This window comes from Miniopterus natalensis, chromosome 8 (assembly GCF_054644295.1).
Source record: "Miniopterus natalensis isolate mMinNat1 chromosome 8, mMinNat1.hap1, whole genome shotgun sequence".
Classification (NCBI taxonomy): domain Eukaryota; kingdom Metazoa; phylum Chordata; class Mammalia; order Chiroptera; family Miniopteridae; genus Miniopterus; species Miniopterus natalensis.
In genome coordinates, this window is record NC_142088.1 from 77,791,543 (window position 1) to 77,818,010 (window position 26,468).

Consider the following 26,468-nt stretch of genomic DNA (forward strand, 5'->3'; position numbering starts at 1 on the left):
CCGTGCTATACTCTCCCCTAGGGCTGCCAGCTTTAACAAATAAAAATACAAGAGACTCAGTTAAATTTGCACTTCATATATACCAATGACCGTTTTTAGTAAAAGTATGTCCAGTGCAGTATTTGGAATATACTTGTCTTAAAATGTATTTGTTGCTTATCTGAAATTATGATGTACTTGTGTTTAACCTGTCAACCCTCCTCCACTCACTCTCTTTCTTCGCCAGCTGCTTTGTTGAATGTAACAATACCAAGTCATGAGCTATTATAATTCACGAGTTTTGGATAATGGGTGTTGTGGGAGACGTGCTACAGAATGAAAGAAACACTTTCGCACACTTCCTGCTAACTTGCTCTATAGATTCTCTACTCTCTGAATACTGGGGAGGGACACAGAGCTGAGCCAAGTCTGGGCTTAGAGTTCCCCTGATGAGAACTTGGCATGTTGTGTTGGCCATGGTTGTTGGAGTGGGGCAATCAAGTACACTGAAAAGGTCAGAGTTTTTCTCTTTTCAAGAGTATTCTAAGGCAAATTTGTAAAAACTATTCACATGTCTCACTGGGCTGCAATTACCACAGAAGTCTCCTCCCTCAGCTAATTTCCATGGTATGAATTTATCACAATTATTTACAAATTACTCTATCAATGGATGTATTGCAAAATTTCCATTATGTGGAAATAAATAAAAACCAAGCAAATAAGAAAAGGCAATGGTTATTTATTCAGAGTTTTCTATAGCAGGGGAGTCAGCCATCATCAATTGCATTTTGGTGGAGACTCAAAGGCGGACAGAGGAGTGGGAGAACTTTATAGTGGGCCCTCAGTGAAGTAGTTGGTGCGATGACTAGAAGCAGAAAACCCTATTGGATTGGTAAGGGAGGGTGATATTTGGCTTTTTCTGGTTGGGCCTAAGCTAGAAACTGGACAAAAATTAGGGAAGTTGTCAGTTATCAATGAAATCATGATGATTTTGAGGCTGATTACATATCCAAAAATGTTTAATATGGTCATCACTAAACTAGTGGTTTATTACTAGGGTTTGTTACTGGGCTTCCTGTACTGGTTGCTAGAGACAGTGATCTGATTTCCTGCAACTCTGGCTGATAGAAAGCAGGTTGGCTTTCAGAGCTGGTGGCTGCAGATCTTGGGTCAGAGTTCAGTTTTTATATATATTCTGGCCAGTATCCAGTTGTGTATTCAGTATCTCAATGATTGGAAATTATGCTGCTCTATCATCCTTATGCAGGTTTCCTTGTTCTTACTCAAAAATGGGTTACCTCTTTGTGACCCTACGCTTACATTGGAATTTTAGAAGGGTTTGTCAAGTTCCAGGGCTAGGCCCTCAGGGGCCCCTTAGAATTAGACCAGGGGGTGGGAAACTATATGCTATGGGCCAAATCTATCCCACTATCTAACTGTCTATGGCCTACACTATTGTTTCATGTTTAAGTGAGAAGACGAAAGAAGAATAGGAGCACCCAGAGGAAGTACAAGAGGAGGTCAAAAGGAAACCGAAAATGTTATTGGGGAAAAGTGTATGAAATTCAAATTTCAATGTCCATTAGTAAAATTTTATTGGAATACAGACAGGCTCATTCATTTATGGATTGTCTATAGCTAATAAGCAGAATTGACTCATTGCAAGAGAGATCTACTATGGCTCAGAAAGCCTATAATACTTTCAATCTGGTGATTTACAGAAAGTTTCCTGAATGCTGGACAAAGGTTTGCATGTTCTCCATGACTGAGTACAATTGTTGAATTTTTTTCTTTGATAATTTTCTCTCTTCTATGTCCTGTTATCTTTTTCTACAATTTATACCATGAAGACATATGTCTCTGGGCTGATTGCTTTAATTTTCTAATTTTGTTCCTCTCTCTTATTCAACAGCTTAAATGGCTTTGCAAACTCTGTGACAAGTTTTCTTATAATTAAAATTTTAAGCATTTCAGGAACTGTTGGAGCCTCTATTTTTATACGTCATTATGGAAAAAGATGCATATAGCATACTGTTGTGGTGTTTGTTAAAGATGTTAAAGTCATCTTTAAATTAGATGCAGCTTCATGGTAGTGGAATGACATTAAGAGGACATAATCAAATCCCAAATGAAAGAACAAAAGAATTCTCCAGAAGAAGAGCTAAACAAAATGGAGACAAGCAATCTGTCAGATATAGAGTTCAGAGTACTGATCATAAGGATACCCAACAGCATGAGAAAAATAAATGGAAACTATGAAGGAAATTAAGAATGACATAGTAGAAAAAAAAATGGAAGGAATAAACAGCAGATTAGGGAAAGCTGAGGATAGGAGCAACAAATTAGAAGACAGGGTAGAAAAAAATCAATCAGAGAACTAAAAAGAAAAAACAATTAAAAAACAGAGGCCAGTTTAAGAGAGCTGTGGGAAACCATGAAACATGACAATATTCACATCATAGGAGTGCCAGAAGATGTATAAAGTAAGCAAGTGTTAGTGAGCCTGTTTGAAGAAATAATGGCAGAAAACTTCCCTAATCTGGTCAAGGAAAAAGTCACACAAGTTCAGGAGGCACAGAGAGTCCCATGCAAGAACCCAAAGAAGCCCACCCCCAGGCCCATCATAATTAAAATGCCAAAAATTCAAAACAAAGAAAGAATCTTAAAGGCAGCAAGAGAAAAGCAATCTGTTACCTACAAAGGAGCCCCCATAAGGCTATCAGCTGATTTCTCATCAGAAACTCTACAGGCCAGAAGGGAATGGCATGAAGTATTGGAGGTAATGCAAAACAAAGATCTGAAACCAAGACTATCCAGCACGGCTATCATTCAAAATAGATGGTGACATAAAGAGTTACCCAGACAAAAAAAGGTTAAAGGTGTTTATCACCACCAAACCAGCACTGCAGGAAATGTTAAAGGGACTGTAGTAATAAGAAGGTGAAATAAAACAAGAAGCATAGGCATAAAGAAATAAAATGGCACCCAGCCAGCATGGTCTAGCTGTTGACTATCGACCTATAATCCAGGAGATTGCAGTTCGATTCCTTATAAGGGCACATGCTCGGGTTGCAGGCTCAATCCCCAGTCGGGGGCGTGCAGGAGGCAGCCGATCAATGACTCTCTCATCATTGATGTTTCTATCTTTCTCCCTCTCCTTTCCTCTCTCTGAAATCAATAAAGATATATTTGAAAAAATAAAAAATACTTGCTTAAAAAAAAGGCAATAGATAAATACCTATCAAGAATAACCTTAAAGATAAGTGGATTAAATGCTCCAATCAAAGGACATAAGGCAACTGAATGGATAAGAAAATACGACCCAAATATATGCTGTCTACGAGAGACCCACCTCAGAACATAAGACTCTCACAGGCTGAAAAAATAAATACATAAATAAAATAAAACTTCTGGAGGACTTTAATACAGTCATAGCAGGGGAATTTAACACCCCTCTAACTTTACTGGATTGATCTTCCAGAGAGATATCAACAAGGAAGCAGTGATTCTAAATGACACACCAGATGAGATGGATTTAATTGACATTTACAGAACATTTCACCCCAAAGCTGTAGAATGTACATTCTCCTCAAGTGCACATGAGACATTCTCAAACATAGACCACATGCTAAGACACAAAACTAGTCTCTTCAAGTTCAAGAAGATTGAAATCATATCGAGCATCTTCTTGGACATTTACACCATGGAATACTATGCAGCTGTAGAAACGAAGGATCCCTTACCCTATGAAACAGCATGGTGGAGAGTTTTATTTTATTTATGTATTTATTTTTCCAGCCTGTGAGAGTCTTATGTTCTGAGGTGGGTCTCTCGTAGACAGCATATATTTGGGTCATATTTTCTTATCCATTCAGCTGCCTTATGTCCTGGAGAGTATTATGCTAAGTGAAGTAAGCCAGTCAGAGAAAGAAGTATCACATGATCTTACTTATATGTGGAATGTAATGAACAAATAAATCGATGAACTTAATAGATCCAGAGACATAGAAGCATGGAACAGACTGATAAGTCTCAGAGGAAAGACAAAGGTGAATGGGGCGGGATTAACCTAAGAACATATATGCAGATATGCATAACCTATGGACATAAACAATAGTGTGCTGAAGGCCTGGGAGGAGGGGATCAGGGGGAGAAAAAGGGGACATTTGTAATACTTTCAGCAATAAAAATAAATTTTTTAAAAGAAGAAGATATAATCAAGAAAAGAGATTTCTTAAATACCTCACTTGAGTAATAATTCTGAGTAGATGTATAAAATGGCAAAATGAAATATTAAAAAATATTGATGGACTCCATTTTTATATTGCTAACTTTGTAATTTCCTTAATTAATATTCAGAAACTACAAAAATATGCTTAATTGTATGTTTATATTGACTTTCAAATTGTGCTTCTCATAAAGTAGCAAAATTCTGTCAAAATAATATTCCATTATTTTGATTCCCTCCTGTTCTTTAATTAAGGGAATAGAAGATTTTAAAATGTACTTCACACAAGGAAAGAGTAAAATCTTCTGTGTATCATGACTAAAGAGCCACATGCTTTAAAGAATTGATATAAAAATGAAATGTAATTCCCTTTTTAACAGCCCAAAAGGGCTCATTTATGCACAGTGAGGCTGACATATGCATCTTTAATGCTACTCATTGAGCGTGGTTTTATTAAACACTTCTGGTTAAACATTTTCCAAATCTGAAAGTAATATGATGTTTCATCCCTGTCATACTTTGACACACTCAAAGTGTTGACAGAGTGTGGGCTCTGATTGTCTCAGATCTACAACCAGACAGCAGTCCTAGCTGCCCTTCCTGGAGACCAGAACGTGGAATTTGGAGTTCTGCAGCCATCCCCACAATGGCATATGCTGTTTCCTTACAAGAAATATCTTTATATATCCTATAAATTCTGGTTTTGTTTTTTTTGTTTTGTTGAGCCCAAACTAATACTGACATGGAGGGACTTCAGTGATCATTGGTACAGTGAACTATATAAACATCCAGTAGCTTCAGAGATTTGGAGTTAATTTAAAATGATATATGGAAGACCATTTTGAAATTCAGACATATGACCATAAGTAAAGATTTTAAGTTTTTTCCTGTCTGGCCCCAGTGTAGCTGCTGTAAACAGGGAGAATTTCTTCTTTCTCTTTGGGGAATTCTCAACTTGGTTCTGAGGGCCTTTCAGTTGGTTAAATCTCGCCCAACCAGATTATTTAGGATGATCTCTCTTGTTTAAAGTCAACTGACTTTGGTTGTCAGTCACATTTATAAGATACCTTGGCAGCAACACCTAGATTAGTGTTTGATTGAATACCTGGGGACTACAGTCCCGTCAAGTTGACACATAAAACTAACCACACTCCACCATGTCTCAGTTTATCTCTATGCAGTATGAAGAAAAAAAGGCCTTGACAATTTTCACATTTGTAATTACTGTGTCTCTAGCTAAACTGTGTCATTCTTAGGCACAAGTATTCTCTAATTAATTAAATGTTAATGCTTATAACTGCTTTATTTGTAACAGACTTGGAAATAACCAAAATATGTGAGTCACTGAATAAATAGTGGTGCATTCATACCATGAATATTACTCAGCAGTGAAAAGGGAGGAATGATTGTTATTCTCAACACCTTGGATGGATCTCAAGGGTGTATGCTTAGTGATAAAAGCCAATCTGAAAATGTCACACATTATGTGGTCCCATCCATAGAACATCTGGAAACGACCCAGTTTTAGAAGCGGAGAATGGGCTAGTGGTTGCCAGGGTTTAGAGATGGTGGAGGGGAGCCAGGTGGGTGTGTCCATAAAGAGGCAGTTGGAATACTTCTGTTTCCTGATCGGGGTAGTGGGTACCGACCTACACGTGTTAAAATAACATGGAACTTCTCATGGGACCAGTCTCTACCATATATGCAACTGCTTGTGCATCTATAACTATCTCAGAGTAGCAAGTTTAAAAGAAAGAAACGTAGTGAACATGTACCTAACATTGGGGCTGCTGAGAGCTTGCTAAGGGAGACAGCAAATGGAATAACTGTAAATGGAAGTAAAGACACAATTGACGACGTGACACCACATGTTTCGTATAGCAGTCTGTATAAACAAAATCAAATTAAATGGTAGAATTAATAAAAATATTTGCAAGCCTCAAGTCTTAGCTTTTTTGTGGAACCTTCATAGTTTTTAGAAATAGCTCCCTTCTCCAACTGCGTGCCTGCTGTCTCACAGAGTTAGCTGTTGTTTTCCTGCCCATAAGCCTTGTCTTTCCAACTGGTGCACAAATCCCTTTAATTTAGGGGTCTCAGGGAAGGCAGCAGTGAGAAGTGAGAGAATCCTGGTCTTTGTACCAGGAAGGAGGTAATCTGAATACCAAAGTGACAGTTTTATAAATCCAGAAAACAGGTTCAGAGCCTTGGCTTAACCTTATTTGTTTCTAAAAAAGGTTAACGGACTTGATGTTAGCTGAAGAATAAACATATATAGATCCTGGCAGAGAACAGGCTCAGCAGATGAAGCTGTTCACAGAATTCACTTTCTTTGTATCTTCATCAACTTATAGTTTCCTACATACATCGGGTATTAGATAAATATTATTGATCAACTCATTCTTTAATTATTTTAAAAAATCATCCCACTGGCTTCTGTCATGACATTTTCTATGACTTGGTGACCCATTCAGCCAAATATTCCCCTCCTCTGCCATCTTCCAGGACCACTTTGCCTCATTGCTTTTTAGTTACTTTAACAAATTCTGTCTGTGATGAGACAAGGATTTCCTTGGGAGCAAGATTTTTTCTTTATTTCTCTTGATGCCAGGTACACCGCAATGTGCTTGATGAGTGACTAAATCAATAAATAAGTCATTCAGTCAATCAGAGTGATGGCAGATTGTTGAAGCAAAGAACGTTTCAGTTTTAACAGGCTTGGGAGGAGAATAGATGGTGATTATTGCAGCCTGGGAGAAAGGAGAGCTTGGGTTTTGATGGGTGGGACTTGCTGATGCTATGAGAGCATAGGTTCTGGTTCTCCTGCACTCCCTCAAATCTCCCAACATGTCCTTTTGGTAGAAGAATCATGTCAAAGCAAGTCCCAGTCCTTCCTCAGGATTGGCAAGGGTTATGTAGAATCAAACAAGTCTATGCTCTAGAGGCCCAGGTTTCTCATTTTCACAAGTGAACATGATCTGCCTCCTCCCAAGGACTCGGTTTCTTTAAGCTAGCTCATGTGCAAAGGGCTGGCACACAGTAGGTCTTCCCCTATACTTCCTCCCTCTCCACACACTGCCTTGCCCTTTCTACAAGGCACTCCCAGGCTACCTGCTCCATCTCTGAGAGAGATGATTTTTATCACCAATGAGGCACAGAGTGATCACCTAGTGCTGGCTGCTTTCCAGTTCATAAGGCTGACATGCGGATTTTTCTGAAACTATTTTTCACCTTTCCCAGCATCATGTTACCTTGGACAGTGATTTTTTTCTGTTAGTTTCTAACCTACAAAATGGTCCTGATTATACCTCTGTCATCAGTTGCTGTGAGTGAGGTTCAGGGTGTTCATGCATGAATTTGGATTAATATTTTGATATAGGACACTGAATGAGAGCTGTTAGCTCCTCCGGAATCCTCATAAAATATTACTGGACCCTCTTAGACATTTTCTGCAAGGTGAGGTTGGGGGAAGGGCTCCTGCACCCCCGTGACCTACGTGCAAGGCCTAAGGGGCCTGTAGGAGGCCATGCTGATGACCGGGTCCTAGCCTGGGGCTTCGGAACACAGAGCAACCGTTTGCTTTTCCAGTAAAAAATGACAGGCATTGCCAGCCACTTAAATAAAAACTCTATCTGTATCGTATAAGCATTTACAAACTACCTAAAAATAAATGAGTGGCCTTTGCCCATTATGGGGAGAATGAATGCATCCTATTTAGACGAGATAAAAGTGGAAAATTGGCTATTTTCTCTTCAATTGAAGTAGTGGGAAAAGAGAATTGAAGCATTTGCATTTTAACAAACCATCTGTAGAAAATGTAACTGGAAAAATAAAAAAAGAAAAAGGAAAGACCAAGGTTGATTAATCAAACAAAGGCATTCTGAGAAACAGGAGCGCTTCTCTGAATTCCACCAGCGCATCTCTCCCTCCCTGAACAGAAAACAGATTTCTCCATTTCCCGGGATCCCAGGGCAGTCTTCGCTGACTTTCCTCCACGCGGCTGCTGAATGGCACCCTTTGATTGAAAAGGTGACCTTGGGCTCCTGAGCGCTCCCCAGGATTATTTACTCCCCTGCACGATGGCTCTTGGGAGCACAGACACTGAAAAGATGCGGACAAGGGAATGACAAAATTGCTTCCCACACTGCCCCGTGGCCACTGTTTTCAGCTACCTGAAGGGCCATGGGGGTGGGTCAAGTTTTGATCCACAGGATTTTAATCGTTATATAATGTAACTCCTATAATCTGAGCTGCTTAGAAAGGGAACAGACATCTTTGCAAAAGGAGTGATCTCCCTGTCATTCAGTGTGTCCTAGCAGAAGCTAAATGATGCATAGATGATAGAGTGTCTGTAGTAGTTGGGAAGTTAGAGTAGATTCAGCATCGGCGGTGCAATGGACAGAGTGTGTGTGCGTGTGTGTGTGTCTGTGTGTGTGTGCACCTTTTTTTTTTTTTTTACCGAACCCTCTAAGAGTGAAGAGAAAGGAGACACATAGGAAACATCAATTGCTGTCGCCAAGGAGACCGGATGGCGGAGGCAGCAGACGTTATTAAAATTGTCCTCTTTCCCTCAGTAGCGTTACCCACAGGGGTGGGTGCGATGTTTACACTGCTCTTTCATGCCAGTTTGGTGGGTTTATTCCCACAAATGCAATGGGCTGCCTAATTTTATCTTTCACGAGTTCTGAGCGCAGAGCTATGTCTTTTGAAATGAAATTCCACTATGGCTTTAGCGTGAAATATCTGGTTTTGCATCTCCAGCATTTATTTTCCTTTTCCTCTGGCACCAGCCCTTCAGTTCTCTTGCAGAAGGGCAGCCGCAGGGAGGGATTCAGGGCTGGGCGGGTGTGGAATCTGAGCTGGGGAGCAGAGCCCCCTCCCTCACCCACCCCGCCCACCGGCAGGGAGCAGGAGAGGGGCGGCCTTGCGGTTGTCCACGGCCAGCCATGGAGCCCAAGGCAGGGCGAGGCAGCTGAAGGCAGAGCCCAAAGATGCAGAAGAGCTCAGCCTTATACAGACATCCGTTATATCTCCATAAAGCTGGAGAAATTTTAAAAGAATAAAAATAAACAAAAATTGCAGAGTTGAAATCTTAGTTGCATTATTTGAGCCCCCAGGCCAAGGGGCTAGGACAGGGTCCTTTCACTCTCACCTCCAAATGACCCTGCAACCTTTCTACTCCAATAAAATGTAGGATTCCCCAAACAGCTCTGGGGCATGGTCTTCAGCAACCTCGGTTCCTCTTTGAAACCTAAGGGAACCCTGAGGCCACCCTGCCCTGGAGAGTAAGAGATGCCCCTGGAGGTGCAGGGTGGAGATGGAAGCCTTTACGTGGAGAAATGGCTCCGAGGGGGTGAGGTTGGACCCAGGACCTCGGGGAAGGCGAAGGAAGCAGGGGAGACCCAGAGGCCCGAGAGGAGTGAGAGGAAGGGTGTGGGACAGTGGGGAGCTGCTTAGTTTAGTGACAGGAGGACACTCCTACTCGATGAACTTAAATGATCAGCAGCTGAATTTGTGCTTTGATTATAACTATGTAAAAAAAGTAGTTCCACATGCAGCCAGGAACAGGCTCACCTGAAAGGAAAAAACCCTGACACCTAGATATTTTCCATTATATGCATCAAGTAGGTTTTGTTTTCTTAAATCAAACTGAATACAGTTTCCTATTTCAGTTCTACAAAATGTGTAACCAATATATACCCAAAGCAGATATTGATCTCGAACTGGCTTTCTCCCTTCTTGAAGTCTCATGAATTTGCAGGGCTGTTTCGAGACAACTTTAAAGGAAAAGTAGAAGCCAAGCAACACAGGAAGTATGAACCGGAGCCCAACCTCCAGCACTTTAGAAACTGTGCAGGCCCGTCCCCTCGGTGGGCCAGGGGACAGGCCAGAGCCACTCTGCTCTTCCCATTTCTCCACCACTGCCTGTGGGAATGGGGGGCAGCCTTCTCCCCACGCCAAGGTTGGGAGGCCTTTCATTTCCTCCTTTGCCCCTTTCCTACCTTCCCTGTCCACAAGAAGGGAAGTGCCCTACTGGTATAAAATATCCCCAGTGTCCCCTTGGGCCACGTGTGAGTTGTGAGTAGCTCTTCGACTTTTAGGACAGAGGCCCAGGCTGCCATTTGTGTCCCTGTATCTTGTCCTCATGTGCCAGCTGCCCCTGCGGTTCCTGCGTGCCGGGGAGGGGTCAGCACAGGCCTGGCTCCTCTGAGCAGCAAGCCATCCCTCTCTGCACTTCACTCAGGGACCAGCCCAGGGCTCCCTTTAGCACCTGCCATCTCTGGTTGTTTTTGCTATTAGTCATAACATTTAGATTGAGGGGATCAGGTGGAGAGGAGAGAGCAAAGAGTCGGCTTCCCTTAGCACTCCTGACCTCGTCTCAGTCTCAGAACAACTTCTCAGCCAGGAAGGACGCTGCCATTTATTCATTTTAGTCCCTGCTCTGTTGCTGCTTTTACTCCTGTACGTTTTTTGATGGAGAACCTCAAAGAGCAGGAGAGTTGAATGACACGATTCAGTTAAAATAGGCGACCTTAACTCCCAGTCATGTATATTTGTAAAATTATGTGAGGTATGATTTAGTTTGACCCCATGACTCCCTGCATAGTTGTTAAGGCAGAAGCAGTTACCCTGTTTCAAAGATGACATTGATGTGCAGAGAGGCTCAGAGTGAGTTTCAAAGTCAGGATTTAAATGTGTGTCTTCTGAATCCAGGTTTGGCAAGTTTCTTATGACACAGCAAGTCCATCAAAGTTTCTCCTGCTAGCGTCGCTCCATGTCACCACTCAAATTAGGTCCAGATTACATGCACCAGGACACGCCATGAGATTAAGGTTCCCAGGCACTCAGAGGAAGTGAACTCATGAGAGGAGGTATGGACACATGACCTTGGGACTCTGTAGAAATCTATACAAACAACGCTAAGGAATTTGCTTGAGTCTGAGCCAATTATACTTAGAAATCCAAGATCACAGAGCCTTGGAAGCCATTTGGGTCACATTTCAAAATCATTTTACATCAAACCCTGGGACTCAGTAATGCTCAGTAAATGTGATTACTTTTGCCTCTCAATCCAATCTTATGTCAACGATAAAGATTTTGAAATTCAGCATTTATCTTAGCTCCTTCTCAGTCATCAGCAGTTTTCCTGCCATCTCTTTATCCAATCCCCTTTTAAAGAAACATGTAAAGGACTGATCACACCATCAAAGATTATGTCTCCCAAGGGGATGCACCATGTAACAGGCATAATCACCTCATAGGAAATAAGTTCAACTATGAAGGTGCAATTTGAGTCAGCAGGATTCTATACACACAGCTCTAAGGGACAAAAGGACTTACTGGTGGGGATATATCTATGGAAATACAGAATAGTTTAGATGAGCCCTTACCGTCAGCATGACACCACCATGTTAGTAACTACTAAGAAATTTAAAAACAGAAAAGGGTGTTCAGTGTCCTGTCTTGAAATTGGGGATGGATACAAACATTCCATGTACTTCAGTTCTACAGATATTTATTAAAGCTCTAGTTTGCATCCAGTCCTATGCTAGGGAAAAAGGGTACAGGAGTTAATATGAGACTTCTCCCCTCCCCCCGTCAGGCCTGTCAGGAGGTAGGAAAGCTTCCTCTGGATTCTCTCCTCCTTGAAAACCTTGGTGAAGTTCCTGGAGGAAAAACCCATAAAGCTGGAGCTCTTTCTATGACTGTGGCCCTCAGAAGCTTCGCCCTCTCCAGCGAGCCCACATTTGCCTTCTAGCAATTCACCAAAATTCTTAGTTAACATTCCTTAGGTTTACGGTGTCCTCCAATTTCTGCTCCAGAAAACAGAGGGAGAGGGAGGGCTGGGGAAATTTCCACTCATCCTGGACTGCTTCCCACCCCCGCGCCACCCAGGCACAGTCCAGGTGACTGTGCTAAGCCGCCGCCTGGGGCTCCAGCCTCCTCCACAGCCCTAACCCAGCTCCGCGCCATCACAGTGACGGCAGGACTCCAGAGCATTCCAGATGCTGACTTAACTCAGAGCCCCAAGCCAGTCACTGTTCATGTTGAAAAACACCAGATCACGTTTAATATTGTTTTGAATACAAATTCCATTATTTTAAAACATCAGTAGTTGTGGCTATTGTCATCGTCATCGTCACTATCATCATAATGATCCAAGCACAGCGCATAAAAATATGTGTTGAGGAAAAGTATTTATTACTTAGTGGTTGCCATGTTTCTTCTTTGCATTTCAAATCAAAATCTCATCTACTAGGGATTCTTAGGTGTCACATTTAATATATTTTTCAATATAGTATCAGAATTTGCCAATGGATTACACATATTTTTTTTAATTCTACAATTTAATTTGGTTTTGTTTATACAGGCTTTGCTATACAAAACCTGTGGTGTTACTTTGTCAATTATCTCTTTACTTTTATTTGCTGTCTCCCTTAGCAAGCTCTCAGCAGCCCCAATGTTAAGTACATGTTCACTACGTTTCTTTCTTTTAAACTTTCTACTCTGAGATAGTTATAGATGCACAAGCAGTTGCATATATGGTAGAGACTGGTCCCATGAGAAGTTCCATGTTATTTTAACACGTGTAGGTCGGTACCCACTACCTCGATCAGGAAACAGAAGTATTCCAACTGCCTCTTTATGGACACACCCACCTGGCTCCCCTCCACCATCTCTAAACCCTGGCAACCACTAGCCCATTCTCCGCTTCTAAAACTGGGTCGTTTCCAGATGTTCTATGGATGGGACCACATAATGTGTGACATTTTCAGATTGGCTTTTATCACTAAGCATACACCCTTGAGATCCATCCAAGGTGTTGAGAATAACAATCATTCCTCCCTTTTCACTGCTGAGTAATATTCATGGTATGAATGCACCACTATTTATTCAGTGACTCACATATTTTGGTTGTTTTCAAGTCTGTTACAAATAAAGCAGTTATAAGCATTAACATTTAATTAATCAGAGAATACTTATGCCTAAGAATGACACAGTTTAGCTAGAGACACAGTAATTACAAATGTGAAAATTGTCAAGGCCTTTTTTTCTTCATACTGCATAGAGATAAACTGAGACATGGTGGAGTGTGGTTAGTTTTATGTGTCAACTTGACGGGACTGTAGTCCCCAGGTATTCAATCAAACACTAATCTAGGTGTTGCTGCCAAGGTATCTTATAAATGTGACTGACAACCAAAGTCAGTTGACTTTAAGTAAGAGAGATCATCCTAAATAATCTGGTTGGGTGAGATTTAACCAGCTGAAAGGCCCTCAGAGCCAAGTTGAGGGTTCCCCAAAGAGAAAGAAGAAATTCCCCTGTGGAGAGAGAGCAGCTTCACTGGGGCCGGACAGAAAACCAGCTGCCCTTCCTACAGCCCTGCCACGTGGCTTTCCCACTGGGGAGCCATCCCCACAACCGCAAGCCGGTTCCCTGCAATACATCTTTTAGTCTGTATTTCCTTCTCATTCTGATTTTTTGGTTGAACCCCGAGTGGTAAAGGCAAGCAAGGACTTTAGTGATCATTTATTACAGTGAATTATATAAATATTCAGTAGCCTCAGAGCTTTGGGTTAATTTAAAGTCACATGGGTGCCCATTTTGTAATCCAGACACATGTGACCACTGGTGGGTTTTCCAGAGTTTTTTGTTTTACTTCACTTTTCCACACCAGGCCAAACACAGGCTTCAAGGTGACTCCATGTGCTGCCTTTAGTGAAGTTCCAAGTGGGTTACACAAAAGCTAGCAAAGATTTATGAAAATCACTCCTTTATCTATCAAAATGGAAAAAAGCGAAAATGATTTAAAAAAAAAATCCAGCATTGACATTAAAATAGAAAAACAAACATTTCATACATTGCAATTTACACTTGATTAGTGATTTTATTAACATTTATTAAAAAGATCCAAAATTTAACCCAGCTGGCCTGGCTCACTGATTGTCGACCTGTGATTCAGGAGATCTTGGTTCGATTCCCGGTCAGGGCACTTGCCCCGGTTGTGGGCTCGATCCCCAGTGGGGGGCGTGCAGGAGGCAGCTGGTCAATGACTCATCATTGATGTTTCTCTCTCCCTCTCCTTCTCCCTTCCCCTCTCTGAAATCAATAAAAAAATATTTTAAAAAAATCCAAAATTCTGCTTCTTTTTCACAAATATACTAAGGCATGAATCTAAAGATATATAGGTAAAGATATTGGATATAAAACTTCTCACAATAACCAGAAAATGGAAATGAACCAACACTAAAGCCAGGAGGACTGCGTGTGTTCGGCCCCACGTGGAGCGCATCAGGCCGAGGGGCTCCGGCCCCGGCCTCAGCCCGCCCCTTCCAGTGCCCCGCTCAGGGGCCCTGGGCTGAGGCTGGCGCACTTGCACAGCTCCCGAGGTGGAAGTGGAGAGGGCACAGCGGGTGACGCCTGCAGGACGCCGGCGGTTCCCTCAGGCCTGCACCTCACCTCTCTCCTTGGTGAGCCGGTAGAGAGGGAATCAGAGTCTGGGGCCGAGACACGAGGGTGTCCCCGCTTCCCTTCGTGGTCAGGGCTGGGGCACTGTTGCTCCAGCGTTGCTGCTTGTGTGTATGTTCTGTGTGCAGGAATTCTGTTGTTCTGCTGTAGTTTCTAATTTGAGGGGAAACTCTTGATGTTGACTTGTCCCAAAATAACTATAGCTGTCATTACTATCTCATGTAACTACCGTCATGGTTCTGTTCTATTTCTGGCACCTGGGGTTCTGAAAGCAGACAGGGGAAGTAAGGCGGAGACACTGGGGGTGGACACTCTGCCCAGCCTGTGTCCTCCGCTCGCCTGCTGCTCTGGGCCCCTGGGACATGTCACGAGCTCCAGCCTCCGGAAGGGGAGCTGAGGGAGGGCTGGCTGAGCCGGTAGGCCAAAATGGGCTATACGCTGAGCTGACTGCACACTGCCATACATTTTTCAACGTCTCTTTCGTTTTAGGAAAAAGCCGTTGAGAAACATTTCCATTTCTCATTATTTCTGGATGTTCCCCCCTTAGCTAGTCCCTTGGACTGGATTCCTAGAGGGCAGAGGCCAAAGCAGGACTGAAGTGCTGGCTCCTCATTGGAGAAGTCAAGCCGGGTAAGGTGGTGAGGGGAGGTGCAGCCGCCAGGGGAACGCAGGGCACCCCCCCCACGCTCCACAGACAGGCCGGGGCTCGGGGCTGGGGCCGGGAGCCACGGGAGGGGAGCACTGGGTCAGCCGCAAGGTGCCCGTAGCAGCCCCGCCTCTCCCCAGGTGGTAACCCGCGTGGGAAGTGGGACTGGAACTGTGGGTCTCGGGAAGCCCCAGCCAAGTGACTGGAGCAGAGGGTTGCAGGGAGCTGAATGGAATTTCCTGGAATATAATGGAAAAGATTTCGGCTTTGATAAGCATTTTAGTTGCTCTTTGCCAGGATAAATGAGTGGGAACAAGCAGTGGTACCAGCCCTTTTACCCCAGTCCCATGGGGATCTGGGGGCCTGGGCAGAAAGCTAACACCATTGTCCTCCCCAGACCCCGGAGGGCCAATCTGGCTGAGTGAGAGGCCAGAGTGACATTTGTTGGGTCCTGGGGTAATATTTCTGTGCCTGGTCCTCTCCTGTTCGGCTGCTGATGACACATAACCTTGGGTTGAAGCCTCTAAGATTCCTGCATCTGTAAAATGTGAAATATGATGCCTTTGATCTGGCTCAGTGTGATAGATGGCCCTGGACTGCGTGAGATCTAATGAGTTAACATTTACAAAATGCTAGGAGCTATTTTAGAGAATGCCATTCTCTAAGCACAAAAAAATCGTTACTCATTACCCAGAAAGCATACAAATAAAAATAAAAGTGTTTCAGAATAAGAAGACTGATGCAGGGGCTGGGTCTGCCCTCGTGAGAGACGGGCTGGAGATTAATTCAGCGGATAAACTGTTTAAAGCCAGCAGTTTCACGTTACTGAAAAAGGGGCCCGCAGACTATATTTTGGTCTGGCGGTCACAGCAGAGCCGGAAATGTCAAACTGGTGTGATTCACTCCTAGGCCTCCCTCTCGGCTTATTGAATACCTCCGGGCTATGCAGCCTAGGGTTTCTGGAAGGAAAATTATGCTATATATAAATGTAATGATATGAAGAATGCAGTTTTCTGCATCTGTATTACTCATAATAGACATGATATAAAGGACATCTCCACCAGAGATCAAGCCGGATCACATATCTCGGGTGCTTTCCAGCTTCTATCCCTCTCCAACCGCGTTTAACTCCTTCACAACCGCACTCCACCAGCCAGACGGTTTAGCACATAATGTTCTCGAATGTGGCCTGCTGATGCAGAACTGTAGACCTAACACTCTATAATAGGTTGTTTTCTTTCTCTCTCTAAATATAAATACATATTAGGGATAGATACACATAGAGACAGATAAGTGTATCTATTTACCAAAGAGCATCTCACTTTTGCATATCACTTCTTATTTTACAAAGAATTTGGGCCCATTTTATTTAATTTATTTGTTATTATTAGAACTATAAGGCACTATAATCCTTAATGGCCATTTGTGAGCTTCCCACCGCAGGAAAACAAAGACCAGGAAGGACACCAGAGATCGCACCTCCACATGCCAGCTCCATTCCACCTGTGTTCCCAGCCCAGGACCAGCCCCAAGATCTACTGATGACCAGAGCTTCCCACCACAGATGGCATATAAGGATGAGAGCCTTGCTCCTGGGGACTGCCCTCATCGCCCAGATCCCCTTGGCTCCATGCTGTGTAGCCCCTCCCTTTGGATATCCAATCCTCCAACCCCTTTCCTTAAATAAATCCAGTTTTTCTTTGTTCACTGCTTGAGATGGCTATTTAGCCTGCCCACATACTGCCATGTTAATCTTTCAGTTATTATAATCACATAATTGAACATAATTTAAAGTTCTATTTTTTTCATTTTTTGTACAAGTACTATGTATGTGCCACCTCATAATATGTCTCTTTGGAATAAGGATTATTTTAAGATGATTATCTTGAGAAACAACAAACACAAGAAGCTCTGAAAACAGAGTAAAGGTTACCCTTTTGTTAGGAAATACACATTTATAAGGAAATTCCCATTAGTAAGGTGTTCACCTCTCTGTAGGGAGAAGAGAAATATGGCTCGATTCCAAGAAACTCATCCAAGAGAGGCACTTCCTTAAACCTGCACCAGACCTAATTCACGTTTACCTTACCTGGCCGCCTCCCACAACACCTTCTCTATGTTGTCTTTAGCTGAGGATGGTATTTAAGCCTAAACTCTAAGCCACCTCTGAAAGTTATTAATTTTTCACTGGGTGTCTTCCATGTGTATTTGAGGTATGCATGTTAATAAACTTCTGTTTGTGTTTCTCTTGTTAATCTGTCTTTTGTTGCAAGTTTACCAACCAAGAATTTAAAAGGGCAGAGGGAAGATTATTTGTTCACCTCTACAGTTCCAAAGCCTGATTCAAGGACTGGAGAGAGCACACGGCTCCTGCTTGCATGGGGCTTATTCTAGAAGGGAGAGCAAAACAATACAGATGGAAATAGATAGAAACAGAGGTGAGGCTGAGTGCTCAGAAGACAACTGATTGGGATAATGTAATAGATTATGAAATGGAGGAGGGATTTTTTGATAGAATAATAAAGGATTCTTTGAGAAGATTATGTGTGATCCAACTGGAAGGTTGAGAAATCTTTTTGTGCAAACACAGAAGGAAAGCGCATGTGGACAAGGGGGGTTAGTAGGCAGAGGCCTCGGGAGGAACTGGGCTGGGTGTTTTTGGGGATCAGAGCAAATGCCAGGGGGGCTGGAGCACATGGGAAAAGTGCAGTGAGGTCTGAGATGGAGCCTTGCAGGCCCCAGCAACTCCTGATGGAAGGGGAGGCCACGGCAGTGCTCTACGAAGAAGACTGATGAGATTATGTTTCTATGTTTAAAAAGCTCACTCTACCTACTAGGAGAATACTTGATTAAAGATAAAGTGTCCTGATGTCCTGGCTTGCCAGCGGTAGCCCCAGTTTATGACTTCATGGGTAATCGTTAATGTTACCCTTTCGCTCCCAAAAATGTAGATTTGAGTGATATGTTTGATAGTCCCTCTAACCAGAAGGGACAAGAGTCAAAGCAGAGAGTGCAGGTACGAGGACATTTTCATAGCCTGGTGAGGCACGCGGTTGGCCTTCACTGGTGTGACTGCCGGGGAAATGCAGAGAAAGAGCTCATCTTACTGATTGTCCTCAAATATTACAGAAAATAGAGATGGCAGCAGGGCCAGGCCCTAAGCCTCGTGCATCTGAAACCTACAGGTCATGCTGTTCCTCAATTATAGTATCAGCTCGTCAGCGTGGCCCTATTTGAAATGTGGACTCTCCCTAAATTAACTCCCAAAACCATTGACGGGTACCCAGTTTGCACTGGGAAGGAGTTAGCCAGGACACAGCAGGGGGGAGTGCTGGGGAGGAGACAGTTGCTGTTTGACCTTGATCATAAGAGAGGAGTTGGAGAGATGAAAGAGTGTTCTGAAGAGTATTTTGTTTTACAAGCAGAACCCACAGGCTTTATCCATGAACTGGGTCTGGGCTAAGCAAGGGAAAATGGACACAGGATGACAGTGGTTCAGGCTCAGCAGCTAGGAAGAAGTTGCAGTTTTCTTCTTAAGTTAACACAATCCGCCTCAGTACTTGGTTACTTCTTTGTGAAGGCTCTGGGTCATCTTCAACTACACTGTAAGGGAAAGGGCCCACATGGAGCTATGTGAGTGTTTATTCCCTCACTGAATTACCCCTTAACGGACTTAGGTGGGCTGCACCTTGAAGCTCTACTTTACATCTCTTTACTTGTCTCCCCCCAGTCAGCTGTCGCTGTTTGCCTCCAGCTGCCACTGGTCCGTATTATTTGGGATCAACATCCCAAGTTTCGAATTGTTAGTTGATTTAACCCACTGTAACCTCTGCATTTATATTATAAAACAACTCTGACTGGGATTCTCAACTGAAAAATTGGAGAGAAAAACAATTTGGGGAAAATAGGGGATCGCACTATGGCTACATGTGTAGAGAGAAGCACCAGTCATTAGCACAGCTATATTTGTTTACGTGCTTATAAGATTGAAGATAAAGACCCTGGCTCCCACCCTCACCTGCTAGAAATAGCAGGACAGATGCTTCCACGAGATCTCAGGTGTCCCAACCCCGACACGTGTGCGCCCTATAAAGCAGCCTCCATGCTTGCTGCAGGGAGTCCTGGACACAAGGTTAGGGCTGTCGCACCTCAGGGATGACCACCTTCTTCCCAGGGGCCAGCCAGACCAACCCAACAGGCCTCTCATTCCATCATTTATAGATATCTGTCTCAGAAGACTGTCTTCAAAATCCCTCATATCATGGCTAAAATTCAACGTGTCATTGCTCTTCTCTTTACTCTGTCTCCGCAATGGAGCATTTTTCACTAGTTGCTGCTGAGTGGGAAACCACACTTCCCCCCACGGTGAGATAGGCCAACAGAAGCAGAGCCTGCACAAAGGTTGTCGGCCACACCATTTGGACGGCACCCCAGCTGCCATGCTGGTGTGGACCAAAATTAAATTTAGACTGTAATAAAGGATAAAAAGCATTTATGTAGCAAAAAGAAGCTGCAGACAGGGAGACACAGATTCAGGTACCAACCTAAATTGTGTTCCACTCTGACAAAGGAAAAGTTACATTTTATAGCAAAAATTCCCACCCAGGTCCCCAAGTAAGTCTGTCATATGTAAATGAGGTATTTAAACTGCACAGTTCTGATTGGACTGGGGAGGTCTCAGACCCTTGGTAACAAGATGAAACCAGGGTTTCCCTGCACTAGTTGACTCAGACTGCGTAAACAAGAGAGGGACACAGTGGGAAGCAAGGGTTCAGCCTGAGGTTCTTCCTGGTATACAGAGTATGTGAGAAGCCCCTGTCAGCAAGAGGCTGCTAGGCTCTTATTATTTACTAAATGTGTGTCCTTGGTTGACCATGGGACATTTGTTTCAGCAGGTAAATTCCTTTTTTAGGTTCACGTCAATGAATATTCTTGGGGTCCACACTAGTTATCTGGAGATCTCCTCTTTTATATACTTGCAGTTATCAGTTATTTATTCTGTCCAGAGGCTCTTCTTTTTTTAATCTTCATCTGAGGATATTTTTTCCATTGCTTTTCAGAGAGAGAGAGAGAAGGATGTGAGAGAGACACATTGATTAGTTGCCTCCTGCACTTGCCCCAGTTGGGGCAGGGATTGAGCCTGCAATGGAGGTACATGCCTTTGCCTGGAATCCAACCTGGGATCCTTCAGTCTGCAGGCCGATGTTCTAACCACTGAACAAAACTGGTGAGGGCTATCTAGAGGTTCTTGAATTAGGCTTCTGATTCTGACAGCTATCATACTATACTTGAGGGGGTAGAACACAAAAATCTCATCCTGTCTCATCTCATCTAAGAAGTTGCATTAGGTGATTTCTACATCTAAGTGGCAAAATTTGGTCAGTGTAACCAATGAAGGTTTGGCTGCCTGCGACAACAAAAGCCAAACTCCTGAGACAGGTGCTGGTAAGAAGGAAAATGGCTTATTCAAGTGTCTGAAATCTAAGAAGATGGGGGATTCTCTTCCCAAAGCCCATCTTAACATCTTAGTGTAGGTAGTGGTTTATATCAGGAGGAAGAGGGAAAGCAGAGCAAAGAAATCAGGGTGAGGGGGGCTGGTTGTCTCCTCCTGCCTCAGTAGCTTATTTCTTTCTGTCATTGAATGATATTTCGTTGCCTAGATGTACCCATTCTATGTATCTTTTCACCTATTGGAGAACCTCCTGGGAAGTCAGCGCAGCCCATGCTGATGATTATCTTGAAGTTGGTCAAGCAGAGGTCTGGTTTTTATGGTTGAGAGTCAGCAAGTCTCCGGGAACCAGAACATCCAGTTGCTGCAATCAGTCTCCTTCCTGGAAGCTAGTACCTAGAACTCTTACACAAATATGTAGCTTATCCATGGGTTACATATTATTAACAATTCATCTTTTATAAAAACACTCTTTATCAGAAACAATATTAAAATAATCATGGTGTGGGTTACACTAGTAACAAATGTTTTGTATCTTTTATTCATTAGAGACACTTATTTTATACATTCTTAATTTCTTTTTCAAAAAACTTACAGAGGCCTCCACACTATAATTCAAAAAACGTTAAACTAATATAAGTGGCAAAATTTGGTCAGTGATCCATTTTCTTGCGTTGGTCCCAAGAGATGAATATATGAGCATTAAGTTTGCTCACCACACATCTTTCATTCCTCCTCCTGCTTCTGCCCAGCTGCTCACACTCACAGACACAGACCTACCACCTGCAGCCCCACCCACCTGGCCAGGTCCCTGGGCCAACCTCTGATGGAGAGAATGCATTCTCAGTAGCTTAACTCAGAGTGTTGAAGAATGGCTGGCTACTTTTATTCATCTCCTATTCACATTACTTTCTCAATCTGTCTCTAACTAAACGACTGAAAATTTTGTTGACTGTCTTACCCAAGTAAAGAATTAAGTGTGATTTTTCTGTGTTTAATTCTGCTGTATTTATAACAAATTCAGTTGATGAGTGCCTGTGTTCTCATCTATATCTGAACATTAAGTAAGTCTCTGTGTGTTACAAATAACTATCAATATCCCAGATAAGACCTTCCCTCCATCCCAGGTTATAGATACCATTGATTTAGTCATTACTTTCTGAATTTCTCATTTTCTAGGCTTGATGATTTGCTTTGCCCAGCATTTGAGATAATTGTGTTGTTGAATTTTAAATAGAGTCCTCAGTCAACTCTGTATCAATCCCGAGCAGGGAGTAAAAAGAACATTGTTTCCATTTTCCAGTGAGCAACTTCTGTTTCAGCTGAAAGAACATCATTAAGGTCCTGTTTGTGGGTGACGTTTGATCACTAATTTACTAACAGAGTGGGTGGACAAGGCACTATTCTTCTACTCTCTCCATTTTAAAAATAGAAATTGCTCAAGTGAAACCTTATTGAACCTGTTGGAGCAGCGGAGTTACAGAAAGAGGGTTTGGAACTGTGCTTGAGCTTACTGCGCATTTAGAGAGAATGTACAATTGTTAGTGAGAATCAGGATCGAGAATGAGAGAAAACATAACCCAGAGAAATGAAGCACAAGGACAACACTCAGGGATCTTATGTGGACCAGTCTGATATTTAGGAATGTTGTTTAATTGGTCTGTGTTAATTTTTGTGTTTATTTTGGGGGGGAGAGGAGGGTGCTTTGTTTTCCCCCTTCCCATGCATGGTGTGGCTTAGACTTAGTTTACATTTGGTACTAAATATGACCAAAAAAATCACCCTCTTCTATAGAGAGCCCTTAATGAGGACTTCTAATGGGTAATGGATTTCCCCTTGCCAGTGATACTCTAGGCAGAAGATGGCAACTATCAGAAAGACTGACTTTCAGTACATACTCTCCTACTGACCAGCTTGCAAACTCAGGCTGGCTGCTCAGCCTCTCTGAGATTCAATTTGCTCCAATAAATTGAATAATCTGAGGTTTCTCTCAGCCCCAGAATCTATAAGGTAAACAAAGGATACTTATTACTTCCCTTAAAGTATTATTGATGTTGAAGTCTATAAAAAGACAACTGTTCTACAGGAACAAGGACATGAATCTGTATCAGGCTAATTAAAACTTCTTCATGGAAGAGCTAAGGAGTCTGTGAGAAGAACTGGAGCAGGGCATTCGGGTGAGACTGCTGGCCCTCAGAGACGGGAATTGGGGGACAGCAAGATATTCAGGGTTCTTTATGTGCCGCATCTTCACCTATTTATGTATGCTCTCAGTGGGGCCCAAGAGAATTAAGTCTGACCACGGCTATTCAACCAGGCCTCTCTCCAAGCTGTAGAGCACGACAGAGCCCAGAACAATAAATAAGCTGGAGAAGACCAGGATAGACTGCAGTGGCAGGTGAATCTGGATGCCAGTGCTGGCTCCATTACTCTCTGTGTCCTTGGTATATAACGTAAACTTTCTATGTCTTATTTTTTTCTCGGTAAAATGGGAACAGATAGCTTATAAGGTTTTGTGAAGATTAAATGAAATAATAATTGTTAGGCACATAGCACAGTGCCTTTTTACATACAATGAAAACTCAACTATTAATTGCAATGACGGTGACGCTCTTGGTGGTGGTAATGGTCAAGATAATAATGACTGCACTGGGGCTCAGCCTCGCTGATGATATTTACCATGTGGCCTTGCACATGCAGGACCATACAAGGAACATTTGTTTCCCCTTCCCGGACTACAAGATACAAAAGAAGTGCTGTTGTAGAAATCACACCAATGATTTATTGCTTTTATTTTCCCACCCTCCAAAAGCTATAATATATGATGTAATAATATATTTTATTGATATACTATTTCAGAGAAAATTGCTGGCATGTAGAGAAAATGAGGGGCCAGAAAATGCATACAATGTATATTCTCCTATCAATCAAATTCTTACAAGTGGAAAAACCAATGGTAACAGGAGACAGTGGAAAAACTACTTACAAGTGGAAAAACCAATGGTACCTCAAAGTGAAGTTGGACATAGGTTCAAGAAAGTATAATTCTTAGTAACTTATATGAATACTGAAATGTCTTTTGCATATAGAAATTAATCTGTATCACCTTGTGAGAATGACAAATCTAAACCCATGATTTTCAGAATTTTGGATTCTTTGAGAGTGACGTTGGGTGGCCAATTTTGTTATGTGGCCACATAGTATTTTAAAAATAACCAATTAAACCTACTATCTATTATCATTACTATTTCATGATAGAAATTACTTACAATAAACTTTAAAAAAACCCATAATTTCAGAAAAATTAAAAGTCCTTTAAATTACATAAATCTACCTGAAAAACTCATAATGTTGTCCTTATGATTTTAATTTTGCTACAGACTCATAACAGTTCATGTCAGACTTGCCCCGCTCCACAGGGCAGCATTTGAGAACCATGACATTGGCATTGGATGCCAGCACTTCAAGGCCAGTGGGAATTTACATTCTGCTCCTCCCTGACTCCCGGTGACAGGCGTTTCCACACCTGGGCCCCCAGGCTCCGGTGGCGCGGCGCATATTCGCATATTCGGCAGGGAGGCTCAGCAGGAAGCATCCCAGCTCTCAGCTGGCAGGAAGGCCCTCCCCGAGGCAGGAGGCTCCCAGCGCAGCTCCCCACCGCCAGTCAGGCCTGTACCTAACAAAGTGAAATCCCGTTGTTGGCTTTGGCGTCCATAGTTCACAGTGCACTAAATACCCGCTTTTTATTTAGCAATTTTGAGGGAATTCCTTTCCTTTATTTTACAGCCACTCAGTGCCTGACATAGTACAAGCTCATACTATCATTTCTCAAGCCATTAAATGTTAACTTCATTTGCTTGTATGAATTATGCTTTGCTCTTTTAGTTTTGTAATGAAAACGAAGTACAGGTTATGCAAGCAATAACCCCTGTGCACGCAGAGCTATCTTTCTAAACGGTTTATTAGGCCACAGTCTGGTACTCCATTAAATATAGATTACAGAGGGCTGCATAAATGAATATCAACTAAGCATCCCATCCCTCTGTATATATCAGTGCAAATAATGAGTTGTGGCATCTCGTGAAAATGGAAAACCAGAAAGAGTGGGTCAAGAAATAATTACGCATTTGTCTTATCTCACGCTTCTTGCCCTCAAAATAGCAGAATGCACTGTGGAGTGGAGGGGACGGTGCAAAATATTTCCGATCTGTTATTATTGGTAAAAACACTCTATTCTTGTTTTCTTTCTTTCCTCGAATTTTTATGTGGGAGGGATCCTTGGGCCTGTTTTTCACTCACATGTTTTTACTAAAATGTGTGAAGCGAAACCTTCGGGAGCTCAGTCACAGCCGGTTGAGAGAAGAAGCCGCTGCCATGTGGTCAGCCGGCCTCTCACCTGGTGCCAGGCGGGCACGCGCCCTCTTTCCCGCATTGAAGCGGGAGATGCATAGCCTGAGACAAAGCTCAGTGTCAGGGAACAGGACACGGACCCGGGCACGGGTGGGGGATTCTCTCGCCTCTTCAACCTGACTTTAGACGGTCGGCTTTAACCAGGCTGTCTGCGAGGGGCTGTTGGTGCTTAATCCACTCTCACCTGAACTAAGAACTATTTTGGAGGAATAAAAATAAGGAAGGTGAGAATTAATGCATCAAGCAGCCAGGCCGCGCCGAGGGTGCGCTTAGCTTACATCTGAGAAGATAAAGCGAATGTCACTCACTTCTAATTTTCCAGGCAAGGATGGCCTGTGCTGAGGAGTGACCCCGCAGTCCCCTTTCCCTCGGGTGGTTTGGGTCACTCTGCCTGCACACGCCGCCGGGGGGGATCGCTGCTCCTGCCCCCGGGGCCGCTCCTTCAGCCCCGCTTTCTCCTCTCCACCGCCACCGGCCTTCACCCCGCCACCGCCCTTTGCTAGCTTTCCTTTTGCTTGGGGCAAAACAAGCCAGCAAAGCCACTCCAGGTGCTACCCTTTCCTTCCTGTCCTGCCACCTTCCCAGCGGGGGTGGGAGTGTCCCGCCCGAAGGCCCCATTCCACGGCGAAAGCATGTGGTCTGGCCCTGCCCAGGCCTCACCGAGGGGAAGCTGCTCCAGCCATCCCATCAGGGGCGAGTTAATTAAATGCTTGACCAAATACAGCAGGCTAATTTTTAAGTTGATAAATTCCTATGGCCCTCGAATGATGTTAAAATATTCAAATAGACTCTTGGCAGAAAAAAAATTCCCCACCCCTGCCTTAAAGGCACCTAAAAGAGTGTTTGTCTCCTTTCCGGCTGCTCACTGCTCGTATCCGCCCCAACTTAGCATCTTGCCCTTTCTTTGCTGGTAAACTTCCCACTCACAGGCCAACGCAGCCCCCGAACGCCCTCCCTTCCTGTTTCTCGCCCTCCTGCTTGTCTGTGGCACCCAAAGTGCCGGGCCCCCTCTGGTCTGCAGCCTCCTTGCCCGCTGGCCCTGAAGCCCTGTGCTGTCCGGGTGCCGGACCCCCTCTGGTCTGCAGCCTCCTTCCCCCGGCCCTGCAGCCCTGTGCTGTCCGGGTGCCAGACCCCCTCTGGTCTGCAGCCTCCTTCCCCCGGCCCTGCAGCCCTGTGCTGTCCGGGTGCCGGACCCCCTCTGGTCTGCAGCCTCCTTCCCCCGGCCCTGCAGCCCTGTGCTGTCCGGGTGCCGGGCCCCCTCTGGTCTGCAGCCTCCTTCCCCCGGCCCT